This window comes from Lepisma saccharinum, unplaced genomic scaffold (assembly GCF_977018435.1).
Source record: "Lepisma saccharinum unplaced genomic scaffold, izLepSacc3.1 HAP1_SCAFFOLD_62, whole genome shotgun sequence".
Classification (NCBI taxonomy): domain Eukaryota; kingdom Metazoa; phylum Arthropoda; class Insecta; order Zygentoma; family Lepismatidae; genus Lepisma; species Lepisma saccharinum.
In genome coordinates, this window is record NW_028142910.1 from 498,611 (window position 1) to 512,856 (window position 14,246).

A 14,246-nucleotide genomic window follows, 5' to 3' on the forward strand; every position below is an offset into this window, starting at 1 on the left:
AAACTACATACTCAGATCTTCACCAAACTTTGCAGGGATACATTGGATGTCAAGACACGTGGAAAAAACGTACAAAACAAGAGATTGGAGACATCAAGATTTTGGACGAATTTTTTAAGAATTTTCAAATTTTCAGAAAGGATGTTCCAGATAAGGTCAAAAACGACATACTCAGATCTTCACCAAACTTTGCAGAAATACATTGGATGTCAAGACACGTGGAAAAGCATACAAAACATAGGATTGGGGACATCAAGATTTTGGTCAAATATTTTTAAGAATTTTCAAATTTTCAGATAAGAGGTTCCATATAAGGTCAAAAACTACATACTCAGATCTTCACCAAACTTTGCATGGATACATTGGATGTCAAGACATGTGGAAAAAACATACAAAACATAGGATTGGAGACATCAAGATTTTGGTCGAATTTTTTAAGAATTTTCAAATTTTCAGATGGGAGGTTCCATATAAGGTCAAAAACTACATACTCAGATCTTCACCAAATTTTGCAGGGATACATTGGATGTCAAGACACGTGGAAAAAACGTACAAAACAAGAGATTGGAGACATCAAGATTTTGGACGAATTTTTTAAGAATTTTCAAATTTTCAGAAAGGATGTTCCAGATAAGGTCAAAAACGACATACTCAGATCTTCACCAAACTTTGCAGAAATACATTGGATGTCAAGACACGTGGAAAAAACATACAAAACATAGGATTGGGGACATCAAGATTTTGGTCAAATATTTTTAAGAATTTTCAAATTTTCAGATAAGAGGTTCCATATAAGGTCAAAAACTACATACTCAGATCTTCACCAAAATTGCAGGGATACATTGGATGTCAAGACACGTGGAAAAAACGTACAAAACAAGAGATTGAGGTCATCAAGATTTTGGACGGATTTTTTAGGAATTTTCAAATTTTCAGATGGGAGGTTCCAGATAAGGTCAAAAACTACATACTCAGATCTTCACCAAACTTTGCAGGTATACATTGGATGTCAAGACACGTGGAAAAAACGTACAAAACAAGAGATTGGAGACATCAAGATTTTGGACGAATTTTTCAAGAATTCTCAAATTTTCAGATAGGAGGTTCCATATAAGGTCAAAAACTACATACTCAGATCTTCACCAAACTTTGCATGGATACATTGGATGTCAAGACACGTGGAAAAAACATACAAACATAGGATTGGAGACATCAAGATTTTGGTCGAATTTTTTAAGAATTTTCAAATTTTCAGAAAGGAGGTTCCATATAAGGTCAAAAACTACATACTCAGATCTTCACCAAACTTTGCAGGGATACATTGGATGTCAAGACACGTGGAAAAAAAGTACAAAACAAGAGAGTGGAGACATCAAGATTTTAGACGGATTTTTTAGGAATTTTCAAATTTTCAGATGGGAGGTTCCATATAAGGTCAAAAACTACATACTCAGATCTTCACCAAACTTTGCAGGGATACATTGGATGTCAAGACACGTGGAAAAAACGTACAAAACAAGAGATTGGAGACATCAAGATTTTGGACGAATTTTTTAAGAATTTTCAAATTTTCAGAAAGGATGTTCCAGATAAAGTCAAAAACGACATACTCAGATCTTCACCAAAATTTGCAGGGATACATTGGAGGTCAAGACACGTGGAAAAAAAGTACAAAACAAGAGATTGAAGACATCAAGATTTTGGACGAATTTTTTAAAAATTTTCAAATTTTCAGATAGGACGTTCCAGATAAGGTCAAAAACTACATACTCAGATCTTCACCAAACTTTGCAGGGATACATTGGATGTCAAGACACGTGGAAAAAGCATACAAAACATAGGATTGGGGATATCAAGATTTTGGTCAAATTTTTTAAGAATTTTCAAATTTTCAGATAGGAGGTTCCATATAAGGTCAAAAACTACATACTCAGATCTTCACCAAACATTGCAGGGATACATTGGATGTCAAGAAACGTGGAAAAAACGTACAAAACAAGAGATTGGAGACATCAAGATTTTGGACGAATTTTTGAAGAATTTTCAAATTTTCAGATAGGAGGTTCCAGATAAGGTCAAAAACGACATACTCAGATCTTCACCAAACTTTGCAGGGATACATTGGATGTCAAGACACGTGGAAAAAACATACAAAACATAGGATTGGGGACATCAAGATTTTGGTCAAATTTTTTAAGAATTTTCAAATTTTCAGATGGGAGGTTCCATATAAGGTCAAAAACTACATACTCAGATCTTCACCAAACATTGCAGGGATACATTGGAGGTCAAGACACGTGGAAAAAACGTACAAAACAAGAGATTGGAGACATCAAGATTTTGGACGAATTTTTTAAAAATTTTCAAATTTTCAGATGGGAGGTTCCAGATAAGGTCAAAAACTACATACTCAGATCTTCACCAAACTTTGCAGGGATACATTGGATGTCAAGACACGTGGAAAAAACGTACAAAACAAGAGATTGGAGACATCAAGATTTTGGACGAATTTTTTAAGAATTTTCAAATTTTCAGAAAGGAGGTTCCATATAAGGTCAAAAACTACATACTCAGATCTTCACCAAACTTTGCAGGGATACATTGGATGTCATGACACGTGGAAAAAACGTACAAAACAAGAGATTGGAGACATCAAGATTTTGGACGAATTTTTTAAGAATTTTCAAATTTTCAGAAAGGATGTTCCAGATAAGGTCAAAAACTACATACTCAGATCTTCACCAAACTTTGCAGGGATACATTGGATGTCAAGACACGTGGAAAAAACATACAAAACATAGGATTGGGGACATCAAGATTTTGGTCAAATTTTTTAAGAATTTTCAAATTTTCAGATAGGAGGTTCCATATAAGGTCAAAAACTACATACTCAGATCTTCACCAAACATTGCAGGGATACATTGGAGGTCAAGACACGTGGAAAAAACGTACAAAACAAGAGATTGGAGACATCAAGATTTTGGACGAATTTTTTAAGAATTTTCAAATTTTCAGAAAGGATGTTCCAGATAAGGTCAAAAACGACATACTCAGATCTTCACCAAACTTTGCAGAAATACATTGGATGTCAAGACACGTGGAAAAGCATACAAAACATAGGATTGGGGACATCAAGATTTTGGTCAAATATTTTTAAGAATTTTCAAATTTTCAGATAAGAGGTTCCATATAAGGTCAAAAACTACATACTCAGATCTTCACCAAACTTTGCATGGATACATTGGATGTCAAGACACGTGGAAAAAACATACAAAACATAGGATTGGAGACATCAAGATTTTGGTCGAATTTTTTAAGAATTTTCAAATTTTCAGATGGGAGGTTCCATATAAGGTCAAAAACTACATACTCAGATTTTCACCAAACTTTGCAGGGATACATTGGATGTCAAGACACGTGGAAAAAACGTACAAAACAAGAGATTGGAGACATCAAGATTTTCGACGAATTTTTTAAGAATTTTCAAATTTTCAGAAAGGATGTTCCAGATAAGGTCAAAAACGACATACTCAGATCTTCACCAAACTTTGCAGAAATACATTGGATGTCAAGACACGTGGAAAAAACATACAAAACATAGGATTGGGGACATCAAGATTTTGGTCAAATATTTTTAAGAATTTTCAAATTTTCAGATAAGAGGTTCCATATAAGGTCAAAAACTACATACTCAGATCTTCACCAAACATTGCAGGGATACATTGGATGTCAAGACACGTGGAAAAAAACGTACAAAACAAGAGATTGAGGTCATCAAGATTTTGGACGGATTTTTTAGGAATTTTCAAATTTTCAGATGGGAGGTTCCAGATAAAGTCAAAAACTACATACTCAGATCTTCACCAAACTTTGCAGGGATACATTGGATGTCAAGACACGTGGAAAAAACGTACAAAACAAGAGATTGGAGACATCAAGATTTTGGACGAATTTTTCAAGATTTCTCAAATTTTCAGATAGGAGGTTCCATATAAGGTCAAAAACTACATACTCAGATCTTCACCAAACTTTGCATGGATACATTGGATGTCAAGACACGTGGAAAAACATACAAAACATAGGATTGGAGACATCAAGATTTTGGTCGAATTTTTTAAGAATTTTCAAATTTTCAGAAAGGAGGTTCCATATAAGGTCAAAAACTACTTACTCAGATCTTCACCACACTTTGCAGGGATACATTGGATGTCAAGACACGTGGAAAAAAAGTACAAAACAAGAGAGTGGAGACATCAAGATTTTAGACGGATTTTTTAGGAATTTTCAAATTTTCAGATGGGAGGTTCCATATAAGGTCAAAAACTACATACTCAGATCTTCACCAAACTTTGCAGGGATACATTGGATGTCAAGACAAGTGGAAAAAACGTACAAAACAAGAGATTGGAGACATCAAGATTTTGGACGAATTTTTTAAGAATTTTCAAATTTTCAGAAAGGAGGTTCCATATAAGGTCAAAAACTACATACTCAGATCTTCACCAAACTTTGCAGGGATACATTGGATGTTAAGACACGTGGAAAAAACGTACAAAACAAGAGATTGGAGACATCAAGATTTTGGACGAATTTTTTAAGAATTTTCAAATTTTCAGAAAGGATGTTCCAGATAAGGTCAAAAACGACATACTCAGATCTTCACCAAACTTTGCAGGGATACATTGGAGGTCAAGACACGTGGAAAAAACGTACAAAACAAGAGATTGAAGACATCAAGATTTTGGACGAATTTTTTAAAATTTTTCAAATTTTCAGATAGGAGGTTCCAGATAAGGTCAAAAACGACATACTCAGATCTTCACCAAACTTTGCATGGATACATTGGATGTCAAGACACGTGGAAAAAACGTACAAAACAAGAGATTGGGGACATCAAGATTTTGGACGAATTTTTTAAGAATTTTCAAATTTTCAGAAAGGAGGTTCCATATAAGGTCAAAAACTACATACTCAGATCTTCACCAAACTTTGCAGGGATACATTGGATGTCAAGACACGTGGAAAAAACGTACAAAACAAGAGATTGGAGACATCAAGATTTTGGACGAATTTTTTAAGAATTTTCAAATTTTCAGAAAGGATGTTCCAGATAAGGTCAAAAACGACATACTCAGATCTTCACCAAACTTTGCAGGGATACATTGGAGGTCAAGACACGTGGAAAAAACGTACAAAACAAGAGATTGAAGACATCAAGATTTTGGACGAATTTTTTAAAAATTTTCAAATTTTCAGATAGGAGGTTCCAGATAAGGTCAAAAACTACATACTCAGATCTTCACCAAACTTTGCAGGGATACATTGGATGTCAAGACACGTGGAAAAAACATACAAAACATAGGATTGGGGATATCAAGATTTTGGTCAAATTTTTTAAGAATTTTCAAATTTTCAGATAGGAGGTTCCATATAAGGTCAAAAACTACATACTCAGATCTTCACCAAACATTGCAGGGATACATTGGATGTCAAGAAACGTGGAAAAAACGTACAAAACAAGAGATTGGAGACATCAAGATTTTGGACGAATTTTTTAAGAATTTTCAAATTTTCAGATAGGAGGTTCCAGATAAGGTCAAAAACTACATACTCAGATCTTCACCAAACGTTGCAGGGATACTTTGCATGTCAAGACACGTGGAAAAAACGTACAAAACAAGAGATTGGAGACATCAAGATTTTGGACGAATTTTTTAAAAATTTTCAAATTTTCGGATGGGAGGTTCCAGATAAGGTCAAAAACTACATACTCAGATCTTCACCAAACATTGCAGGGATACATTGGATGTCAAGACACGTGGAAAAAACGTACAAAACAAGAGATTGGAGACATCAAGATTTTGGACGAATTTTTTAAGAATTTTCAAATTTTCAGAAAGGAGGTTCCATATAAGGTCAAAAACTACATACTCAGATCTTCACCAAACTTTGCAGGGATACATTGGATGTCATGACACGTGGAAAAAACGTACAAAACAAGAGATTGGAGACATCAAGATTTTGGACGAATTTTTTAAGAATTTTCAAATTTTCAGAAAGGATGTTCCAGATAAGGTCAAGAACGACATACTCAGATCTTCACCAAACTTTGCAGGGATACATTGGATGTCAAGACACGTGGAAAAAACATACAAAACATAGGATTGGGGACATCAAGATTTTGGTCAAATTTTTTAAGAATTTTCAAATTTTCAGATAGGAGGTTCCATATAAGGTCAAAAACTACATACTCAGATCTTCACCAAACATTGCAGGGATACATTGGAGGTCAAGACACGTGGAAAAAACGTACAAAACAAGAGATTGGAGACATCAAGATTTTGGACGAATTTTTTAAGAATTTTCAAATTTTCAGAAAGGATGTTCCAGATAAGGTCAAAAACGACATACTCAGATCTTCACCAAACTTTGCAGAAATACATTGGATGTCAAGACACGTGGAAAAGCATACAAAACATAGGATTGGGGACATCAAGATTTTGGTCAAATATTTTTAAGAATTTTCAAATTTTCAGATAAGAGGTTCCATATAAGGTCAAAAACTACATACTCAGATCTTCACCAAACATTGCAGGGATACATTGGATGTCAAGACACGTGGAAAAAACGTACAAAACAAGAGATTGAGGTCATCAAGATTTTGGACGGATTTTTTAGGAATTTTCAAATTTTCAGATGGGAGGTTCCATATAAGGTCAAAAACTACATACTCAGATCTTCACCAAACTTTGCAGGGATACATTGGATGTCAAGACACGTGGAAAAAACGTACAAAACAAGAGATTGGAGACATCAAGATTTTGGACGAATTTTTCAAGAATTCTCAAATTTTCAGATAGGAGGTTCCATATAAGGTCAAAAACTACATACTCAGATCTTCACCAAACTTTGCATGGATACATTGGATGTCAAGACACGTGGAAAAAACATACAAAACATAGGATTGGAGACATCAAGATTTTGGTCGAATTTTTTAAGAATTTTCAAATTTTCAGATGGGAGGTTCCATATAAGGTCAAAAACTACATACTCAGATCTTCACCAAACTTTGCAGGGATACATTGGATGTCAAGACACGTGGAAAAAACGTACAAAACAAGAGATTGGAGACATCAAGATTTTGGACGAATTTTTTAAGAATTTTCAAATTTTCAGAAAGGATGTTCCAGATAAGGTCAAAAACGACATACTCAGATCTTCACCAAACTTTGCAGAAATACATTGGATGTCAAGACAATTGGAAAAAACATACAAAACATAGGATTGGGGACATCAAGATTTTGGTCAAATATTTTTAAGAATTTTCAAATTTTCAGATAAGAGGTTCCATATAAGGTCAAAAACTACATACTCAGATCTTCACCAAACATTGCAGGGATACATTGGATGTCAAGACACGTGGAAAAAAACGTACAAAACAAGAGATTGAGGTCATCAAGATTTTGGACGGATTTTTTAGGAATTTTCAAATTTTCAGATGGGAGGTTCCAGATAAGGTCAAAAACTACATACTCAGATCTTCACCAAACTTTGCAGGGATACATTGGATGTCAAGACACGTGGAAAAAACGTACAAAACAAGAGATTGGAGACATCAAGATTTTGGACGAATTTTTCAAGAATTCTCAAATTTTCAGATAGGAGGTTCCATATAAGGTCAAAAACTACATACTCAGATCTTCACCAAACTTTGCATGGATACATTGGATGTCAAGACACGTGGAAAAAAACATACATAACATAGGATTGGAGACATCAAGATTTTGGTCGAATTTTTTAAGAATTTTCAAATTTTCAGAAAGGAGGTTCCATATAAGGTCAAAAACTACTTACTCAGATCTTCACCAAACTTTGCAGGGATACATTGGATGTCAAGACACGTGGAAAAAAAGTACAAAACAAGAGAGTGGAGACATCAAGATTTTAGACGGATTTTTTAGGAATTTTCAAATTTTCTGATGGGAGGTTCCATATAAGGTCAAAAACTACATACTCAGATCTTCACCAAACTTTGCAGGGATACATTGGATGTCAAGACACGTGGAAAAAACGTACAAAACAAGAGATTGGAGACATCAAGATTTTGGACGAATTTTTTAAGAATTTTCAAATTTTCAGAAAGGATTTTCCATATAAGGTCAAAAACTACATACTCGGATCTTCACCAAACTTTGCAGGGATACATTGGATGTCAAGACACGTGGAAAAAACGTACAAAACAAGAGATTGGAGACATCAAGATTTTGGACGAATTTTTTAAGAATTTTCAAATTTTCAGAAAGGATGTTCCAGATAAGGTCAAAAACGACATACTCAGATCTTCACCAAACTTTGCAGGGATACATTGGAGGTCAAGACACGTGGAAAAAACGTACAAAACAAGAGATTGAAGACATCAAGATTTTGGACGAATTTTTTAAAATTTTTCAAATTTTCAGATAGGAGGTTCCAGATAAGGTCAAAAACTACATACTCAGAACTTCACCAAACTTTGCAGGGATACATTGGATGTCAAGACACGTGGAAAAAACATACAAAACATAGGATTGGGGATATCAAGATTTTGGTCAAATTTTTTAAGAATTTTCAAATTTTCAGATAGGAGGTTCCATATAAGGTCAAAAACTACATACTCAGATCTTCACCAAACATTGCAGGGATACATTGGATGTCAAGAAACGTGGAAAAAACGTACAAAACAAGAGATTGGAGACATCAAGATTTTGGACGAATTTTTGAAGAATTTTCAAATTTTCGGATAGGAGGTTCCAGATAAGGTCAAAAACTACATACTCAGATCTTCACCAAACGTTGCAGGGATACTTTGCATGTCAAGACACGTGGAAAAAACGTACAAAACAAGAGATTGGAGACATCCAGATTTTCGACGAATTTTTTAAGAATTTTCAAATTTTCAGATGGGAGGTTCCAGATAAGGTCAAAAACGACATACTCAGATCTTCACCAAACTTTGCATGGATACATTGGATGTCAAGACACGTGGAAAAAACGTACAAAACAAGAGATTGGGGACATCAAGATTTTGGACGAATTTTTTAAGAATTTTCAAATTTTCAGAAAGGAGGTTCCATATAAGGGCAAAAACTACATACTCAGATCTTCACCAAACTTTGCAGGGATACATTGGATGTCAAGACACGTGGAAAAAACGTACAAAACAAGAGATTGGAGACATCAAGATTTTGGACGAATTTTTTAAGAATTTTCAAATTTTCAGAAAGGATGTTCCAGATAAGGTCAAAAACGACATACTCAGATCTTCACCAAACTTTGCAGGGATACATTGGAGGTCAAGACACGTGGAAAAAACGTACAAAACAAGAGATTGAAGACATCAAGATTTTGGACGAATTTTTTAAAAATTTTCAAATTTTCAGATAGGAGGTTCCAGATAAGGTCAAAAACTACATACTCAGATCTTCACCAAACTTTGCAGGGATACATTGGATGTCAAGACACGTGGAAAAAACATACAAAACATAGGATTGGGGATATCAAGATTTTGGTCAAATTTTTTAAGAATTTTCAAATTTTCAAATAGGAGGTTCCATATAAGGTCAAAAACTACATACTCAGATCTTCACCAAACATTGCAGGGATACATTGGATGTCAAGAAACGTGGAAAAAACGTACAAAACAAGAGATTGGAGACATCAAGATTTTGGATGAATTTTTTAAGAATTTTCAAATTTTCAGAAAGGAGGCTCCATATAAGGTCAAAAACTACATACTCAGATCTTCACCAAACTTTGCAGGGATACATTGGATGTCAAGACACGTGGAAAAAACGTACAAAACAAGAGATTGGAGACATCAAGATTTTGGACGAATTTTTGAGGAATTTTCAAATTTTCAGAAATGAGGTTCCAGATAAGGTCTAAAACTACATACTCAGATCTTCACCAAACTTTGCAGGGATACATTGGATGTCAAGACACGTGGAAAAAACATACAAAACATAGGATTGGGGACATCAAGATTTTGGTCAAATATTTTTAAGAATTTTCAAATTTTCAGATAAGAGGTTCCATATAAGGTCAAAAACTACATACTCAGATCTTCACCAAACATTGCAGGGATACATTGGATGTCAAGACACGTGGAAAAAACGTACAAAACAAGAGATGGAGGTCATCAAGATTTTGGACGGATTTTTTAGGAATTTTCAAATTTTCAGATGGGAGGTTCCAGATAAGGTCAAAAACTACATACTCAGATCTTCACCAAACTTTGCAGGGATACATTGGATGTCAAGACACGTGGAAAAAACGTACAAAACAAGAGATTGGAGACATCAAGATTTTGGACGAATTTTTCAAGAATTCTCAAATTTTCAGATAGGAGGTTCCATATAAGGTCAAAAACTACATACTCAGATCTTCATCAAACTTTGCATGGATACATTGGATGTCAAGACACGTGGAAAAAACATACAAAACATAGGATTGGAGACATCAAGATTTTGGTCGAATTTTTTAAGAATTTTCAAATTTTCAGATGGGAGGTTCCATATAAGGTCAAAAACTACATACTCAGATCTTCACCAAACTTTGCAGGGATACATTGGATGTCAAGACACGTGGAAAAAACGTACAAAACAAGAGATTGGAGACATCAAGATTTTGGACGAATTTTTTAAGAATTTTCAAATTTTCAGAAAGGATGTTCCAGATAAGGTCAAAAACGACATACTCAGATCTTCACCAAACTTTGCAGAAATACATTGGATGTCAAGACACGTGGAAAAAACATACAAAACATAGGATTGGGGACATCAAGATTTTGGTCAAATATTTTTAAGAATTTTCAAATTTTCAGATAAAAGGTTCCATATAAGGTCAAAAACTAGATACTCAGATCTTCACCAAACATTGCAGGGATACATTGGATGTCAAGACACGTGGAAAAAACGTACCAAACAAGAGATTGAGGTCATCAAGATTTTGGACGGATTTTTTAGGAATTTTCAAATTTTCAGATGGGAGGTTCCAGATAAGGTCAAAAACTACATACTCAGATCTTCACCAAACTTTGCAGGGATACATTGGATGTCAAGACACGTGGAAAAAACGTACAAAACAAGAGATTGGAGACATCAAGATTTTGGACGAATTTTTTAAGAATTTTCAAATTTTCAGAACGGATGTTCCAGATAAGGTCAAAAACGACATACTCAGATCTTCACCAAACTTTGCAGGGATACATTAGAGGTCAAGACACGTGGAAAAACGTACAAAACAAGAGATTGAAGACATCAAGATTTTGGACGAATTTTTTAAAAATTTTCAAATTTTCAGATAGGAGGTTCCAGATAAGGTCAAAAACTACATACTCAGATCTTCACCAAACTTTGCAGGGATACATTGGATGTCAAGACACGTGGAAAAAACATTCAAAACATAGGATTGGGGATATCAAGATTTTGGTCAAATTTTTTAAGAATTTTCAAATTTTCAGATAGGAGGTTCCATATAAGGTCAAAAACTACATACTCAGATCTTCACCAAACATTGCAGGGATACATTGGATGTCAAGAAACGTGGAAAAAACGTACAAAACAAGAGATTGGAGAAATCAAGATTTTGGACGAATTTTTTAAGAATTTTCAAATTTTCAGATAGGAGGTTCCAGATAAGGTCAAAAACTACATACTCAGATCTTCACCAAACGTTGCAGGGATACTTTGCATGTCAAGACACGTGGAAAAAACGTACAAAACAAGAGATTGGAGACATCAAGATTTTGGACGAATTTTTTAAAAATTTTCAAATTTTCGGATGGGAGGTTCCAGATAAGGTCAAAAACTACATACTCAGATCTTCACCAAACATTGCAGGGATACATTGGATGTCAAGACACGTGGAAAAAACGTACAAAACAAGAGATTGGAGACATCAAGATTTTGGACGAATTTTTTAAGAATTTTCAAATTTTCAGAAAGGAGGTTCCATATAAGGTCAAAAACTACATACTCAGATCTTCACCAAACTTTGCAGGGATACATTGGATGTCATGACACGTGGAAAAAACGTACAAAACAAGAGATTGGAGACATCAAGATTTTGGACGAATTTTTTAAGAATTTTCAAATTTTCAGAAAGGATGTTCCAGATAAGGTCAAGAACGACATACTCAGATCTTCACCAAACTTTGCAGGGATACATTGGATGTCAAGACACGTGGAAAAAACATACAAAACATAGGATTGGGGACATCAAGATTTTGGTCAAATTTTTTAAGAATTTTCAAATTTTCAGATAGGAGGTTCCATATAAGGTCAAAAACTACATACTCAGATCTTCACCAAACATTGCAGGGATACATTGGAGGTCAAGACACGTGGAAAAGCATACAAAACATAGGATTGGGGACATCAAGATTTTGGTCAAATATTTTTAAGAATTTTCAAATTTTCAGATAAGAGGTTCCATATAAGGTCAAAAACTACATACTCAGATCTTCACCAAACATTGCAGGGATACATTGGATGTCAAGACACGTGGAAAAAACGTACAAAACAAGAGATTGAGGTCATCAAGATTTTGGACGGATTTTTTAGGAATTTTCAAATTTTCAGATGGGAGGTTCCATATAAGGTCAAAAACTACATACTCAGATCTTCACCAAACTTTGCAGGGATACATTGGATGTCAAGACACGTGGAAAAAACGTACAAAACAAGAGATTGGAGACATCAAGATTTTGGACGAATTTTTCAAGAATTCTCAAATTTTCAGATAGGAGGTTCCATATAAGGTCAAAAACTACATACTCAGATCTTCACCAAACTTTGCATGGATACATTGGATGTCAAGACACGTGGAAAAAACATACAAAACATAGGATTGGAGACATCAAGATTTTGGTCGAATTTTTTAAGAATTTTCAAATTTTCAGATGGGAGGTTCCATATAAGGTCAAAAACTACATACTCAGATCTTCACCAAACTTTGCAGGGATACATTGGATGTCAAGACACGTGGAAAAAACGTACATAACAAGAGATTGGAGACATCAAGATTTTGGACGAATTTTTTAAGAATTTTCAAATTTTCAGAAAGGATGTTCCAGATAAGGTCAAAAACGACATACTCAGATCTTCACCAAACTTTGCAGAAATACATTGGATGTCAAGACACGTGGAAAAAACATACAAAACATAGGATTGGGGACATCAAGATTTTGGTCAAATATTTTTAAGAATTTTCAAATTTTCAGATAAGAGGTTCCATATAAGGTCAAAAACTACATACTCAGATCTTCACCAAACATTGCAGGGATACATTGGATGTCAAGACACGTGGAAAAAAACGTACAAAACAAGAGATTGAGGTCATCAAGATTTTGGACGGATTTTTTAGGAATTTTCAAATTTTCAGATGGGAGGTTCCAGATAAGGTCAAAAACTGCATACTCAGATCTTCACCAAACTTTGCAGGGATACATTGGATGTCAAGACACGTGGAAAAAACGTACAAAACAAGAGATTGGAGACATCAAGATTTTGGACGAATTTTTCAAGAATTCTCAAATTTTCAGATAGGAGGTTCCATATAAGGTCAAAAACTACTTACTCAGATCTTCACCAAACTTTGCAGGGATACATTGGATGTCAAGACACGTGGAAAAAAAGTACAAAACAAGAGAGTGGAGACATCAAGATTTTAGACGGATTTTTTAGGAATTTTCAAATTTTCTGATGGGAGGTTCCATATAAGGTCAAAAACTACATACTCAGATCTTCACCAAACTTTGCAGGGATACATTGGATGTCAAGACACGTGGAAAAAACGTACAAAACAAGAGATTGGAGACATCAAGATTTTGGACGAATTTTTTAAGAATTTTCAAATTTTCAGAAAGGAGGTTCCATATAAGGTCAAAAACTACATACTCGGATCTTCACCAAACTTTGCAGGGATACATTGGATGTCAAGACACGTGGAAAAAACGTACAAAACAAGAGATTGGAGACATCAAGATTTTGGACGAATTTTTTAAGAATTTTCAAATTTTCAGAAAGGATGTTCCAGATAAGGTCAAAAACGACATACTCAGATCTTCACCAAACTTTGCAGGGATACATTGGAGGTCAAGACACGTGGAAAAAACGTACAAAACAAGAGATTGAAGACATCAAGATTTTGGACGAATTTTTTAAAATTTTTCAAATTTTCAGATAGGAGGTTCCAGATAAGGTCAA